The sequence below is a fragment of the Elephantulus edwardii genome, unplaced genomic scaffold, assembly GCF_000299155.1.
Source record: "Elephantulus edwardii isolate Elephantulus edwardi_28Jun2011 unplaced genomic scaffold, EleEdw1.0 scaffold00061, whole genome shotgun sequence".
NCBI classification, from domain to species: Eukaryota; Metazoa; Chordata; class Mammalia; order Macroscelidea; family Macroscelididae; genus Elephantulus; species Elephantulus edwardii.
The window spans coordinates 5,472,108-5,489,891 of NW_006399811.1; the positions used below are offsets into that span (position 1 = coordinate 5,472,108).

General features: G+C 40.3%; 1 pseudogene; it reads right to left on the minus strand.

Moving 5' to 3' along the window:
• Nucleotides 1-2,767: 2,767 nt before the first annotated feature.
• LOC102869319 overlaps nt 2,768-17,784 on the minus strand; it is a 71,770-nt pseudogene continuing 56,753 nt past the window's right edge.

Consider the following 17,784-nt stretch of genomic DNA (forward strand, 5'->3'; position numbering starts at 1 on the left):
TGAGTCTTTCTCCAATCTTGATGGTACATTATCTTCCTATAGTCCAGCTTCTTGAATTACTTGTTCAGCATGCATATTAAGTAAGTATGCAGAAAATATATAACCTTGATGCACACCTTTGATGATTTTAAATGATGCAGTATCCCCTTGATTTTCTTGAATGGTTTCTTTTTGATCTATGATTATGTTCTGTACAAATGCAGTTAAATGTTCTGGAATTCACAGTCTTTGCAAAGTTATCTGTAATTTACTATGGTCTTGAGTAGTCAAAAAACACAAGTAAATATTTTTATAATATTTCAGCTAAGATCTATCTGACATTAGCAATTATCCACCTTGTGTATGCACTGACCTCTTTTTATTAATTTTATACTGATTTATTTACAAAGTTTGAATACATTGTTTTTCACACAAGGTCTTTCCCATTTCCTTCACTCCCCCCCACACACACATCAAATTGTATGGCCCTATGATTAACACTCACCCTCCCTGCCTATCATCACCCCTCTGCTTCCACCCTCCCCCACCTTGGATCCTCATAATCATTTTACAATAATGGTTTTATGCAGTATCTGTCCTTGTGGGACTGAGCTAGTTCACTTGACATAATGTTCTCCAGTCCCTCCCAAGTTAGGTAGTAATTTACAAAATCATTGTTCCTGCGTGCTGCATAGTATTCCATTGTGTGAGTGTGCCACATGTTCTCAATTCATTTGTTTATGGTTGGACATCTGGGCTGTTTCCATGTTCTTGTGAACAATGCTGCTATGAACATGGGTGTACCAGTCTCCGTTTGAGCCTCTGTTCTCATTTTCTCTGGGTATATTCCAAGCAATAGAATAACTGGGTCATATGGAATTTCTATGTTCAGCTTTTTGAGGAGACACCAAACTGCCTTCCAGAGTGATTGTACCATTGTACAATCCCACAAACAATGTATAAGACTGCCTATCTTGTCACATCCTCTCCAACATTTCTTGCTGGATGTCCTGTTAAACTTTTGCACTGCTACTGGAATGAGGTGATATCTCATTGTGATTTTGATTTGCATCTCACTTATTGCCAATGATTTTGGAACATTTATTCATGTGTCTGTTGGGCATTTGAATATCTTTCTCTGTGAACATTCTTTCCATGTCTTTTGCCCATTTTGTAATTGGGTTATTAGTCTTTCTCTTGTAGAGACTCAGGATTATACTATAAACCTCTTTATGAAACCCTTGTCTGAGATGGTATTTCCAAATGTTTGTTCCTAGTCAGTAGGTTTTCCTTTCACCCTGCTGGAAAAAGTTTTTGATGTACACAGGGATTTACTCTTTAAAGGGTCCTATTCATCAATTTTATCCTCTTCACATTGTGCATTTCTGGCTGTATTTGGCAGTCTGTTTATACCATTAACTAGGCTTTCTAAGATCAATCCCAGTTTGCACTGACCTCTTCAAATTCCAGTTTAATTTTTGGCGGCTTATTTTCAATGTTTTAGCCATTTAAAAATATTAACCCTCAAGGAGATGGGGTGACAACAACAACAGGCTCCACACCCCACCAGGTGATTGTGAAGGCGGTGTGGGGCCAGGCAGCTCCGGTCAGCTGTGCAAAGTATCGTGAGGTGTCAGAGGCAACTTGATGCCACACAACAACAACAACAGTATGACTAAAAGAATCACTGCCACTGAGTCAATTCCAACGGCCAGCAGCCTATGGAACAAAGAAGCTGCTGTTATTAGGTGCCATCTCGTCAAGTACACCCTATAGCGACCCTCTGAATACCAGATCTGAACTCTGTCCTATCCTGTGCTGTTCTCACTATCTCTGCCACACTTGTAACCATTGCTGCAGTCACTGTGTCAATTCTTCTCGTTTAAGGTCCTCTCTATCATTGACCTTCCATCTTTCCAAGCACGAGGTCCGTTTCCAAGGAATAGCCTCTCCTATCAACATGTCCAAAATATGAGAAAAGGAGCTTCATTGTGTTTGCCTCCAAGGAGAACCCTCACTGCCCTCTTCCTAAGACTTATCTGAGTGTTCTTTTGGCTGTCCATGGGATGTCCAGCACTCTTCATCACCACAGTACAATGAATCAGTTCTTCTTCTGTCATCCCATATACAGGTCCAGCTCTCAGATGGGTAGCAGGTGACTGAGAAGACCATGGCTTGAATGAGGTGCGCCTTAGTCTTCAAGGTGACATTTAGCCTTGGTTTGTTGTTGTTGCTATGTGCTGCTTGCGACTCATAGAAACCCTATGTACAATAGCCTTAAACCTGTTTTACCTTGTGCCAATATTGTTGCTAATACAACTGTTACTGAATAATAATTACCCCAGTCACTGAATAACCTTGGTAGTCATCATAAAATGCAGGGAGCTCTGGTTGCCTAGTGTCAAGAAGCTGCGCTGCAATACTGAAGGCACACAGTTTGAATCCAGCAGATGATGCTCCACTGGAGAAGGAGGGGCAGTCTCCTCCTGTGCCAGTGGGATCTGACTCTATGGCACACAGCAAGGGGTGGGGGGAGTGAAGCATGAGGCCTACTAGGGGAGCAGAAAGGGACTTATCTTGGGAATGAAACTGAGCAGCAGACAATCCCAAGCTTTTACTGACTTCCTCTCTTAGACACAATTTTCCAGGAAAAAAAAAAAAAAGCAGGCCAAGTACTGAGGCAAAGCCAGTATTGAGGGGTGTTTGGAGTCCTGCAGCCCCACAGAGCGGGGTCACAGGGCATTAGGTCGGTGAGAGCGGGCTGGGTGGAGGTGTCTGTGGGGAGGACTCATGGCCGAACCTAGTACAGGATGGGTACATCGTGTTCCGGCTGCATGAGCCCAAAGCCATATCTGCTGAGGCCAAACGCAGGGATCTCCACATCCGGCTTGGTCGACTCCAGGTCGAAATGTGTCAGCACTAGGAACACAAATTGTTTGATGCTGTTGATGGCATAAATCTTCCCAAGGCAATGAGTGTACCCAGCGCCTCACGGCATGTTGTAATTCTCCAGCCATTTCCTATCTTTGTAAAAATCTTTCTTTTCTGATCCATCAGGGTTCAGGAATCAGTCAAATTAAAATTCCTCTGGGTCTACGTAGATTTCTGGGTCCTTCTGGGGACTCAAGAAGGGGAAGAGGAGGAGGCGGTCACCCCGTCGCAGGGAGAATTCCCGCCCATCAGCCAAGGGCCTGGTCAGGTCCACCAAGACCTCTCCTGTGATGAAGGGCGCAGCTGTGAGCCGGAGGCTTTCACTCAGCACGCTGTCGAGCACAGGCATGTTGTCTAAAACCTTCTGGGGGAGGGTGGTCATCTGTTAGAGGGGCTGTTCCATGCTCTGGAGGACTTGCTCAAGCTCCCGATGGACAGCGGCCGGCCGTGGCCTCCGGATGCTTGAGCAGGAAGAGCAGGAGCCAGAAGGTGGCGGGACCCGTATTGCCCTGTGTGGCCCAGAGCTGCAGCGCCAGCGCCCCTGCATCTCTTCCGACACGCCCATCTCTTCCAGGTGCAGCAGGTAACTCTCCAGCTAGGAGCTCCGGTGGGCCCGGGTGGCCAGTCTGGAAGGTGTCAATAGATCCCACAGACCACCTTTGACCTTGCTCACTGGGTCCTTATCCACCACTGACAAGGAGAGCCACGTGCCAGTTTGGGGAGCAGCATCTCCTTGAGGGTCTTCCTCTTTCCCGCTGACTCTCTGCTTCACCAAGCACCATGTCCTTCTTAGCATTGGTTCCTGCTTATTGCGTGCGTGCTCTCTAAAGGCCAGTGCAGCCTCGGCAGACATCGCTTCTCTCCTTTTCAAGCATCTCTAAAGAGAGGAGAGTGAGGTCGACCCTTTTTCCAGGTGAAGAAACGGCCCAGAGAGGTAAAGAGCCTGAGATCACACAGCTCGAAGTGGTAGAGCTTGGTGAACACTTATGACTCCAGAAAACAAATGACTAGAAGAGTCATTCTTTGTTCCTTGGGCTCAGAGAGGTGGCCGTGGAGGCCATTCAGTTTGGCATTGCAGAGCTCATGAAGCCTGAGGCACCCATGCAACCAAGAACCACATGAAAAAGACACACAGTTAGGTCCTTCTGGGTTTAGCTGGTGGGAGCTCTGGTGGTCTAGTGGCTAGAAGCTGAAATGTGCCCATCAACAAACGAATGGATAGAGAAGCTGTGGAATAGTCACACAATGAAATAATACACTGCATTGCAAAACAAGGAATTCGGGCAGCTCTGGTGGCCTGGTGGCAAGAGGCTGCACTGCAATCCCGGAGGTACATGGTTTGAATCCACCAGATGCTCTGCTGGAGAAGAAGGGGCAGTCTCTTCCTGTACCAGTCAGATCTGATTTGACTGTACGCACACACAAAATAATAAAATGGAAAAAAAATTTAAAAAAAAAGAAAAACAAGAAATTCATGAAATATACAAAATGGGTGACCCTGGAAGATGTTATACTGAGTGAAATACCTCAGTCACAAAAGGACAAATACTGCATCATGCCACTGTTGTACAGTGGGACTGATATCGGAGTTGGGTGGAAACTAAAAGGGAATAAGTAATGTACACTGCATTGAAACAGATGAGGGAGAGAATTATTTAAGAGGACTATAGGATTAGGTATTATTATCATGACAAGAGTCCAGAATGAAAGCTGCATAGTGGAGTGGACTGGGGGGGGGGTGTACATGTAATTGTATAACATGAAAGATTGTTTTTTTTTTTACTTTTCAAAGAGAAAAGCAAACTGGGGGGAGGGGTGGGTAGGGAGGAAAGTGTGCAACAATGATTGAATGGAAATCTGAAGTCTGTAAACTTTCATGAAAAAGAAAAAAACAACCCTGAAAAAAAAATTAGCAAGATTTTAGTAATATTTTCTGATAATTTCTGCATAATGTCGAATCACCTTTTTTTTAAAAAAAATGGTACAAATATGGAGCTCTTCAAGTTAAATTACCAGAAAACTGTTTTCCAATTTCCTGGAATAGATGAAGACTCATGTCCAAGGATCACTCTGTTTATTTAAACGCTTCAACTGGTATTCTGTCAATTCCTAGAGATTTAATTTTCCACCATCCTTTCACCGCAGATTTGATGTCTTCCTTCATTAGTTCTGATTATTGATTAAAATCATCCTTTTGAAGTTGTTAAGGATGGACCATTTCTTTTTGGTACAATAATTCTTCCATCTTCTTTTCGATGCTACTTGCCCCATTCAGTAATTTTCACACAAATCCATCAGTCTTGCAATTTGAGGCCAAAACTTTGTCTTCAGTTCCTTCAGAGAAATCCTCAGTGTGTTCTTCACTTCTATTCTTCTAATTCCAGATCTTTGCAGATTTCATTTTCATATTTTAATTTTTCTTCTTCAGTTGCCCTTTGAAGACTACTGTTTAGCTCTCTTACTCCTTTTTCTTTAGCTTCTCTACATTCTAGAGAAAGTTTCAGGTTTTCTTCTGAGATTGGTCTTTTGTTTCTATCCTGTGTGTATTTTCAACAACTTTTAATTCTTGTTTAAAATAATGTCCTTAATAGCATTCAACAACTCATCTAATTTAGTCATTAATGTTTAGTGCATCAAATAAAAATTAGATTGTTTCTAATTTTAGGTGAAATATACTTAACCTTATATTTTGTTCCTAGTGGACTAGTTTTAGTTTTCTTCAGTTTCATTTTGAAATTGCAGATGAGTTGTTGATTGTGTTTTCCAAATTTGACCACTGGCTTTACCCTGACTCATGATATTAAGCGTCTTTGCTTCCCCTTTCCACAGATGTAGCTGAATTAATTCTTGCATAGTTCATCAGGTAAGGTCCATCTGTATAAATACTATTTTTATTTTTTATAAAGTTCTTTGCAAGAAATACTATATTGATGACACAAAATTCTATTATATAATCTATTAGCATTTCAGCTATCACTGACTTTGTAATCTTAGGTAAAAACAACTTATTGTGTGCAACTCTACAATGCATAAGGTAGTTATACTTTCTTAGGGAGCTGTCATATCTATTTTTATCAGTCACCTTCAGATTGACTCCAACTTATGGATTCTTATGTGTGTCAGAGTAGAACTGAGCTCAATAGAGTTTTCAATAGGTGATTTAAAAAAAAAAAAAAGAATAGGTGTTTTTTGAAAGTATAATTCCAGGTATTTCTTATCATTCATCTCATAGTGAACTCAAATCTCTACCTTTTGGTTAAAAATTGAACTTTTTAGCCATTTCTACTGCACAGGGTTTCCATATGTATCATTGTTGTTGTTGTTGTTGTTGTGCACTTTTTAGTCAGAACCAACTCATAGCTAACCCACCAGCAACTTTTCGAGGTAGTCAATTGCTCACTGCTTTCCCATAAAGGAGCAGCTGGTGGATTCGAACCACATGCTTTTCGGTTGGCATCATAACTTCTTAGGATTGAAGCCACCAGAGCTCATATATATTGTTGTTGTTATGTGCTGTCGAGTCATTTGTGACTCATAGCGACCCTATGTACAACAGCCCTAAACCCTGCTCTATCCTGTTCCTCTATCACTGCCTCTGACACACCCATCCCGATTACCCCAGTCACCGAATCAATCCACCTCATAGAGGGTCTTCCCCTCCTGTGCTGTCCCTCCACCCTCCCAAGAATGATGTCCCTCTCCAAGGACCTGTCCCTCCTTACATGTCCACAGTATGTTAGATGAAGCCCCAGAATCCTTGCCTCCAAGGAGCAGCCTGGTTAAACCCTCTCCAGGATGAATTTGTTTGTTTTCTTGGCAGTCCATAGTACATTCAATACTCTTCTCCAGCACCCCAGATCAAAGGCATCAATTTTCCTTCTATCCTCCCTAGTCATTGTCCAACTCTCTGATGAATAACAAGTGATTGTAAAGACCATGGCCTGTATCAGGCGCACCTTAGTCTCTAGAGAGATTAGTAAATGAATATAAAATGGAGCTTTCTAGTTATCAATTGCCACACTGGATACTTTTACATCCAAGTTACAGTTGGAAAAAAAAAATTCAGGGCAAAGAGATGGTTTGCCCAAAGCAACAGTAGAGAATATAACACATTATGAATTCAGTGTCAAGTGAACCTAGTAGTTTAAAGAGGTGATTAGATGCTGCCTCTTGCTAAGTTGAGCATTACTGATATCACTGAGCCCCAGCTACCTCATAAGGAGAGTCATTAGTGAGAATAATTTCTACCTCATGGAGCTGATAAAATGATTGAGTGAAGTAATGCACGTTGCACTCTATACAGAGTATTTGGTCCAAAGGGAAAATACAATTTGTTGAGATTTTCCACTTCTATACTATATTATTCCCAAGGAGGACTTTCAAAAGTTTTACTTTGTCACAAGGCTCACCACAAGACTTATTGTGGTAAAGTATGTAAGATTTTTAAATTGCTCAGAAGAAGTTAAAAAGATAATATTTCCTTGTAATAAGTAAGCTTAGTGTAGGGGTTTTTATGAGTTAAACATTTTTTAGTAAGAAGGAAATTTAAAAATCATGAAATCAGTTACTACCTGGGCCAGAAAAAAATTAAAGGAATAATTACATTTGTGGAAGTCTAAAGGCTTAAGGTTATTTGGGTCTAGCCTTCCTTGCATGCCCTAGCAAAATCAAATAATACAAGTTGTATTCTATATCTCAAAACACCCATGATCCATGCATTTCCATATGTTTTCATGAAATCGTACTCTAATATGGAACGTTTTTCCCTTGAAATTTTGGTATCTCCTATTTTCAGGGAGGCCTAGAACCCTTGGGAGGAAATAAAGACTCAAATAATCACAATTTAGATTGAATTCATCAGTTAGGAGATCAAGAGATGGTATTGCATTAGAAAAGTGTGCAGTAAGGGACATTTACAAATTACTGAGGAGTAACAATGTCAGCTTGATTCAAGTCATGGTCTTTTCAATCACTTCTTTTGCCATCTGAGAGCTAGGCAACAAATAAAGATAACAGAATAAGAAGAAAAATTGAAGAGTTATAGTGTTTTAGAAGAGCAGTGAACATCCCATGGACTGCAAAAAATGGTGAAAGTTTCATCTCATATACTTTGGACATGTTGTTAGAGAGGAGATATCCTTGGAGAAGGATATCATGCTTGGATAGGTGGAGCATCGAGGAAGACCCATAACCAGATGAATTGACACAGTGACTGTTGCAATGGGCCCTAGTAGGCCAGAAACAATGAGGATTACACAGATAAGGTTCAGATCCATTTTTTACAAGGTTGCTATGAATTATACTCAACTCAATAGCACCTAACAACAACAATGGTAACAACAACAAAGTCCACAGTGAGTCCCACTGATAAACAAAAGCTGACCTTCTTTTGTGGTTTGAATCCATAAGTGGTCTTGAGAGAGAAAAATGGGCATTCTTTCCTCACACAATTTAAAAGTCTTGAAAACTCATTGGAGTGTCAGTTATGAATAAGTTTCAGTTTGACAGCAATGAGAGGGAAATAAAAGAGTGAGTTTTTAGTTAGCTTTGCTAAAAATGGATTTATTAATTTTTTTACAGTTACATTTGCATTATCTCAAAAGTAAACATTTTAAAGCACACAGTTCAGTAGCACTTAGTACTATCTAAGTTAGCTAATGGAGAAAGGTCCTCATCTCTGTTACATGTCTGTAGGCCTTGCATTTCTTGGAGATATCATGTGTCTTTGCATCAAGCTCTTCATAGTACAGGGATCCCTGGTCTAAGGCTACATTCCACTCCAAGTTTGTTTTTTTTTGTTTGTTTGTTTACTTTTGTTGTGTTGGGTTTTTTTTGGTAGCTCTGATCTATAATCATTTGTTTAATCTTTTTTATATATCGAAAGATATTTACTTCAAATATAATCGAATTCTGTATGTACCTTTCCTCTTAACATAACCAGTTCCAATCCTCATTAACATCATGGAGGTTGAGCATTGACAAATTCTTTCTGTTTAGTCGTTCTCATAACCTAGGCTGGAGTGGGCTCAGTTAATCTTGACTAGAATTCATACATTATACTAAATAGGTGGCTTATTAGCCTATTTCCACTGTACTCTATACGGCTGTATTTTTTATATTTTAGTATCTAGAGGGCATGAAGTAAAAGCTAGAGTTTTTGTTGGTGGTGGTGTTTATTTCTTTATTTTCAAATTATGATTTGAGGTAAAGTTTACAAAGCATATTGCATTTTGATATTTTTTTTCTTATTTTCCAACCTATCATTCATTCACGTTCTGTTCCATCAATTACTATACATACAATGTGTGATCATCCATTTGGTCAACATTGCCTTTTCTCTGGCCCATCCCAGTAAGTGTTCACTGTCTATCAATTAGCTTTTCTACTCTCCTCTTTTTTTGTTTTTGTAGTAGCCACAATAGATTGATTTTCTCTGTATGTAAAATTTTCTGTAGTCTTTTCTAGCAATGGTCTTCTACAGTATTTGTCTTTTTTGTGACTTATTTCACACAGCATAACTATCTTCTAGATTCATCCACATTGTGTAGTGTTTCACAAGTTCTTCATTATTTTTTAATGCTGCATAGTACTCCAATATGTGCTTACACCTTTGTTTCTCTATCCACTTATTCATTGATGGACACTTGAGTTGTTTCCAGCTCTTTGCTCTTGTGAATAATGCTGTAATGAGCATGAGTGTATACATATCTGCTCATATCATAGCATGTATTACTAATAATGGATTACCCAGGACAAAAAGTACTAGTGTTTTCAACTTTTTAAGGAAACAATCTGCTTTCTACAGTGGTTGCATACATTTACATTACCACCAGCAATATATGAACATTCTCATCTCACTGCATTGTTAGCATTTGTCATTTGTTACCCTGTTGAGCTTTGCTATTGTTGCTGGGGTAAAATAATTATATCATTGTTGTTTTGATTCACACCTCTCTGGTAGCTAGTGATCTTAAACAGGCTAAATAGATTTTGTTTGGTTCTCTTTTTAAGTAAAATTTTCACTTTATACTGGATTACTTAAAAAGCTTGTATATATTGTTTTTCACACCGTATCTTTCCCATATCCTTTACTCACCCCTCCCTCCAGCTAAGACTAAATGGTTTTTGATAGAATGGATAAATAAGTAATGTCACATGCTCTGGCCTCTTTTTGGAAATGTGTTAACTATTAGAGACATTTCTTTCACACACATTGCCATTGAATCAGAACTGGTTCATAGTTGCCCCTCCATTGGGTTACCAAGGCTATCTCTTGCAGAACTGTTGGTGGACTTGAACCACGAGAAGGTATAGCCCTTGGGTTAGCAGCACAACTCCCTACACACTACGTCATTAGACCATTTTCTTAGAGAATTAAATGAGATTTATTTCTTTTTACCAGCAACTACCTACCACTTCTCTTGTACTTAATTATACTAATGTGAAACCAAGAGGTTACTGAGCAAACAGATCAAGAGAACACCTGTTGGTGGTGGTATAGGCTGTCGAGTCACCTGTGACTCATAGCAACCCTATGTACAACACCCCTAAACCTTGCTCTATCCCTTGCCAATCTCAGTATCTCTGACACACCTATCCCCATTACCTCAGTCACTGAATCAATCCATCTCATTGAGGGTCTTCCTCTCCTGTGCTGTCTCTCTATCTTCCCAAGCATGACATCCTTCTCAAAGGATGGATCGAACCTTGCAACCTTTCCCAAGTATGTCAGACAGAGCTTCAGAATCCTTGCCTCCAAGGAGCAGCCTGGTTTCACCCTCTCCAGAATGAATCTGTTTGTTCTCTTAGCAGTCCATGCTATATTTAATACTCTTCAGCACCACAGTTTAAAGATATCAAATCTCCTATAATCCCTTGATATTGTCCAGCTCTCTGATGCATAGCAAGTAATTGCAAACACAATGGCCTGCATCAGGTGCACCTTAGTCTCCAGATTGATATCGTTGCTCTTCAGTACTTTGGAGGAATCACCGATAGCAGACTTTCCCAATGCAACAGATCTTCTAATTTCCTGGCTGTTGGTAACAAGAGTGTTGATTGTAGAACCAAGCAACCTGAAGTTGTCAATAATCTGAATCTCTTCACCATCTATCATGATGCTGCCAAATGGTCCAGTGATGAGAAACTTTGTTTTCTTGATGTTGAGCTTCAATCCACATTCAAGGCTATAGTCCTTGACCTTCTGTAGCGAGCGCTTCAGGTCCTGCTCAGTTTCAGCAAGCAGGATTATGTCATCTGCATAACGTAGATTGTTGATGAATCTACCTCTAGTACTGATGCTACACTTCTCCTCATAAAGCCCAGCCTCCCAGATAATCTGTCTGGCGTATAGTTTGAAAAGATATGGAGATATGACACATCTTTGATTCACACCCTTCCTAATTTTGAACCATGCAGTGTTTCCTTGCTCTGTTCTGACAACTGCCTCCTGGTCCAAGTATATAGGATTTGCATAAGCACAATCAAGTGTTCCTGGATTCCCATTCTTCTCAGAGTCTGCCACAGTTTGTTGTGATCCACACAGTCAAATGCCTTTGCATAGTCAATGAAACACAGATAGACATTCCTCTGGTACTCTCTGCTTTCAGCCAAGATCTGTTAGAGAACACTACACCGTTTAAAATTAAGAAACGAGTGTGTCGGGATGTAGCTCTCTGCATACCTACTCAATCTGTATGCTAAGCAAATAATTCAAAAAGCTAGACCCCATAAAGAAGAATGTGGCATCAATATAGGAGAAAGACTCATCAATATCCTGCATTATGCAGATGACACAACTTTGCTTGCTGAAAGTGAGGAGGATTTGAAACATTTACTTCAGAAGATCAAAGAATATACCTTTCAATAAGGCTTGCAACTTGGGAGAGACTGGAGAGCATTGTGCTGAGTGAACTAACTCAGTCCCACAAGGACAAATATTGTATGAAACTATTATTGTAGAATGAGTATGAAGATCCAAGTTGGGTGCAGGGTGGGAGCACAGGGATGAGAATGTGTGAGGGGAGAAGGGGATTAATCATGAGGTTATACAATTTGATTTATGGGGTTGAGGGGAAATTGTAAAAATCTGGTCTGGAAAACAATGTATTCATTTGCAAACAAACTAGTATAAAAGTATTAAAAAAAGAAAACAAAAATTCTTACCACTGGACCAATAGGCAACATCATGAGAGATGAAGAAACACTGAAGTTGTCAACAATTTCATCTTTCTTGGATCCACAACAATCAACACCCTTGGTACCAGCAGTCAGGAAATCAGGAGATATATTGCACTGGGAAATTCTGCCGTCAGAGACCTGCAGAATTATTAGGGAGAAATGATGTCAGTTTGCACAGTAAGGTGCATCTGATTAAGATATTTCAAATCTCTTTCTAGGCATCTAAGAACTGCACAATGAATAAGGATGATGGAAGAAGAATTGATGCCTTTGAGGTGTGGTATTGGAGAAAGGTACTGACCATCACATGGATTATCAAAAGAGAAAACAAATATGTCTTGGAGAAAGTGCAGCCAGAGTGCTCCTCAGATGATAAAGCTTTGCCTCACATGCTTTGGGCATTTTGCTAGGAGAGGTGATTCCTTGGAGAGGGAAGTCGTGCTTGGAAAGGTGGAGGGTAGAAAAAGAGGAAGGCCTTCATCCAAGACAACTGGCATAGTTGCAGTGGGTTCTAGTGGGTCAGGAAGTATGACGATGGCACAGGATAGGTCAGGGTTCAGATCTGTTGTCCATAAAGACATTATGCGTCGTACTTGACTCAATGACACCTAGCAATGACAACAACAACAACATACCACTAGGATCCCTCAAGCTTACGGGACATGTTCTGTGTCTCAGACTTGCTCTCCTTGAATATTGTTCAAAGTTAATCACATCACTTCCCTCAAATCGTCCCTTCCTTCCTTCATTTTAAATCTCCCCCCCCCTTTTTATTTTTTTTTAAATGCCCTGAAAAGAAGCAGAAATCTTCCTCTCCAAGGGGAAATAAAGAAATCACACTACAGAAATGTGGATACTAGGAGAGGAATTTGGCTATTTTTGTAGTCAGTCAAAGGTCATAATTTACGAATTTCAATGGATAGCATGGAATTCCTCATCATTTAAAGGCAGAGAAATGTTGTCATGCAAAAGTAAGCAGCACACTTTCTCTTTAATACTCTCCTATTAAAAAACGAGTTCTTAAGTGTCAGCAATTCTCCGCCAAAATAGATGCCTCAGCTCCAGTTGCACAGCCTTTAAGCTCTTTAGGATGTATTCATCACAGACTGAAGAAGTGACAGTCACAGTGCGAAGAAGAAATCCCCAGCCCAAAATAGTCCTCTGTCACTCCTGACAGAGGGATTGTGTGTGTGTGGAGGGGAGCACATAGCATGACCCTGCTCTTAGCCACACCCATTGATCTGTGGGTGAGGCAGGACGAGGGATCCAGATGCCATGAAAAGACCTCCTTTCTGTGAAAGTCTGTTTTAAATGAACTTGCATTCTTATAAATAGTGGCTAATAGTCTAAGCATGACTAATGATAGAATTGGTCTTCTATTTATTGGAGTGGGGCTGGAGAGAGTGCTAAACCCTTAGTCAGAACCTCACTGGAATTAGGCCATCAGCAGATGCCACACTTCCAATAAGGGAAAGGGAGCTTTATGCAGATAGCAGTTTACCAAACTCAAATTGTCTGTGTGTTGCAGCTCCAGAGAGGCATCCTAACTTGTTGTACTCACACTCCGCATATTCAGTCTCAGATTTTCAAACTTTGCAGATTCAGTAAGCTCCACATTCTTTTCTTCTTCCTTGCAGGCAGGCCAGTGCCTTAGTTCAGGCCCTCATGGCTGTTGCCTGCCTCCTAACTCATCTTCTTGCCTCCAGGTTTTTCTCCTTACTACCAATTCCACCTTTTTAAAAAAAAAATGCTTTGCCAATCGTATCGCTGCCACTCTTCTTTAGGTGCCACATCACTTTCAGCATTATGTTCGGATGTTTTGACTGCAACCTCCCCTATTTCTACGTTCTTCCTGCCTCTACAACTGGCCGTTTTATGCTTCCAAGGCTTTGCACACGTTGTGCCTTCTTCCAGGAAAAGTCTTTCTCCACCCCCACATCATCTAAGACTCTTTCATCCTTCTAAATACAGCTCAAGCATCACGTCTTCCAAGATACCTTTCTGAACCCCTAATGTGACATGATATTTCTTTTCTGTGCTTCTCCAGTGGCACTGCCTGCTTCCTTCACAGCTTTGCCACACTACACCGAGATGGGTGATCTATTAGCCTGCCTCTGCCTTTGCTTTATGGTTGCATTCAATTTAATTGTCCCAGCATCTGGAATAAAAAATGAAAGCTGACTAAATGGATTTAGAATCAATGAAAGAGTAAGTAAGTGAAGTTATCTGCCCTTGGAGTTCTCTTGGACACTGTGTGGTAGAGGGCACACAATTGGGGAATTGTGAGGCTTTGTTTCCTCACACTCCCTTTGGCAAGTTCCCTCCACTCCTACCTCCAAGGCTTATCTGATTGATTCTGCTTCCCCCTTAGCAACACATCCAGATGTGTCCTCGACAAGCAAATCATGTAATTTCTCTCAAGCTGTTCTTTACTTCTTTTTATTTAAAATTCCATTCTTTTCAGCGCCCTGAGAGAAAGATAGAAAACTGATAATTCAATTTAAAACTAAAAATGTTGTTGTTGTTGTTATGTGGCACCAAGTCATCTGCGATTCATAGCAACCCTTTATACAACAGCTCTAAACCCTGCCCTGTTCTGAGCCAATCTCACTGATTCCGATACACAACTCCCATTGTCCCAGTTACTGTAATAATTCATCTCATCCGAGGTCTTCCTCTCCTGCACTGTCCCCTCCTCCCTTTAAAGCATAAGGTACTTCTCCAAGGACTGGTTCCTCCTTGCCATGTGCCCAAAATATGTGAGATGCTTCAAAACCCTCGCCTCCAAGGAGAAACTTGGGTTCATCCTCTCCAAGACAGACCTATTTGTTTTCTTGGTGGTCCACGGTATGTTCAAGACTCTTCTCTAGCACCACAATTTGAAGGCATTGATTCTTCTTCTGTCATCATGAGTCATTGTCCAGCTCACTAAAGATATCACATTAAAATTATCTAACAATTATCTAGTGGTTTCCAATGAACAGAAGAAACCAGGGTGGTATAATGGTTAAACAAGTTGACTGATAACTGGATGATGTATTGCGACGTGTTATGTTCCATCGAGTCAGAACCGGACCTTAGCTGACCCTCTGGGAAGTTTTCGGAGGCAGTTAATTGCACACTTGGAGGAGATTGCTCCTTTTTCTCCAGCGGAGCAGCTGGTGTATTGAATTGCCTGCCTTTGGGGTTGTAGCACAGCTACTTATTACTAGGCCACCAGAGCTCCCTAACTGGATAGCCCAAACCTACCTGACACTCCACAGGAGAGAGATGAGACAGTTTGCTCCTATAAACATTTCCAGACTTGGAAACCACTGTGTCCTACAGTGTTATTATGAGTCAAAACAGTCTCCATGGCAGTGAGTAAGTACAAACAGTGGTCAAACTAGAGCTAGAATATAATCAAAAGAGTATCGCCAGAACTCAACACTTACTCACAGTAGGTAAAACTGTTTAGACGGCTATCTCTCCTTTTATACTTTAACTGACCAAAGCCAGTTAGAGAAAAGATTCTCAATGTTTTGATTCCTTATGCAAAGGCAGCTCGTCTGGAGTCATACTCATGGGATGAGAGATGTTGAGAACTCTTTGCATAATTATATTAATATATGGAATTGGATCTTGGCGGATGCTGTCAAATCCATGGCCTGCTCATAAAAAACCTAACACTGCTCATCACAGAGGGATTTCTCCCAGAGCTTGCCTCCAGGTCCACAATGCGGTGGGATGACCCTGAAGAACACTTCCTGTTCTGAGCCTTATTCAAATATTACTTGATAAATGAGCTCATGTAATATTCCCAGGTGTGAATATGCTGTTTCCAGAGCCTGAAATAGTCTAAGATCCTTTTACTTCTTTCTTTTTGATAAGAAGATAAATAATTTGTATTTAATTTGAAGGGTATGTCCCAGAATTTCTCTAATCACTGAAATCACACAATTTTCACTGATAGTTTAGATTCTTGCTCAAGTTTTGTAGTTTGATTTCTACCTTCTGGTGCCTTACCACAGCCTCCAGCATGCTAGCCATTTTCTTTGTTCACTTGGCCTGATTAACAAAACGTCTTTGATGTATTGTGTCAATCTGATTTTCTCTGGGGTGTCCAGATGGTCCAAAATCCCATTGGACTATATTATAACAGAGGATGGAAGAATTAACAGAATATTTTGGGGGAAATGCAATTATACATTGTTGCATAGTCCATTTGAATATATACCATTTCTGATACTTTCTCTCAAATAGGCATAGGAAACAACACATTCATCAAATCAATCCCTGAATTCCAGGAACAGGAAGCCACATCAATCTATTTAAGCAAAAAACAACTCACGTGTTATGACAACTGTAATTGTGGCTATACTTGGTTGAATCCTTGATAGGATTAATCTAGGTCTTTTTACAGGGACCAGATTAGTGACTTAAATGGAGATATGATAGGGACCATTACTTCTGATTCCTTTGGGTAATTAATAGTAACACTAACTCCTGCCTTTTCACTCACATTTGGAGTAAATGCTTCTAAAATTTATTAGCTTGTTCGGGGGCTTGAATGTTTCTGATATTTACACCTTGCCTTCTCTAAGATAACTCTTACCCCATGGAACAAGGATGCAATATAGAAATCTCAGCCAGTGATCAACTACAACCCTGACAAAGAACTAGAACTTTTTCATGGCACATTTATTACTCTGGCCTCATATATCTGTATCTCAACAAAGAAGCCCAAAGACATTTTATGTCTACAAGAATCAATGTCAACTCCAACTATCCTTGAGATGCCTGGATAATCTTCTTTTACCTAGTGTCTCTGAGTATATTTTTTTATACATCCCTTTTGGAAAAGACTGAGGCTCCACTACTGTGTACCTCTGCCCTGGTCTATCAGAGGCTTTCATCCCAGAAAACTTGCTTTCTGTTCAATCAATGGACTCAGCATCCAAAAATAGGCTCAATGCCAGTAACTGTGCAATAAATCATGACTTTTGTATTTTTTTACAGATAATGAAAAGGCCTACACTTAGTCTCCTGATGATCCACCCTTGATTTCTCATGGTGGTATAAGTTGAATAGTACATTTGTTAGATGCTCATCTATTTTACCTTTAGGGGTTCCGTGATCTGTTAACAATCCATTACCCTCTGTGTACCAGATATTAGTCAGTCCCTGCCACTCCAGTCTACTGCTTTTTATTCACCTGACTTATGCCTGTTAATCACTGCCACCTGACCTCTATTGTCTGGGGCTTCCCATCGTGCCATTGCTTTTACCAAGCTTTGTTCTGTAATGGTCTTCCCTACCATTGTCCTTGTTCTATAAATGAGAGCTATCATTGAACTTTTCATGCTGCTGGTTTCCTTATGGTCTTGGTCAATCACATACCCTCTGACTCATCTGTAGAATATAGTAATCTAGTAAAGGTTTTGACTTTACATAGTACATTCAAGTCAACAAACCTACTTCTTTATTTCTTCTAATAATTTCTTCCATTTTAGAATCTGCCAAGGAAATTCTGACATTTCAGCCTTACTCAACACAGGCTTTTTTCATGCTTGGGAGTCATCTTAGTAACAAATTTGTCATAATTATGTGTTCACTACTTCTTCCCATGTCTCAGGAAAGTATGCCTAATTCAATAGTCTCTCTTCTTCATCTATCTATCTATCTATCTATCTATCTATCTATCTATCTATCTAT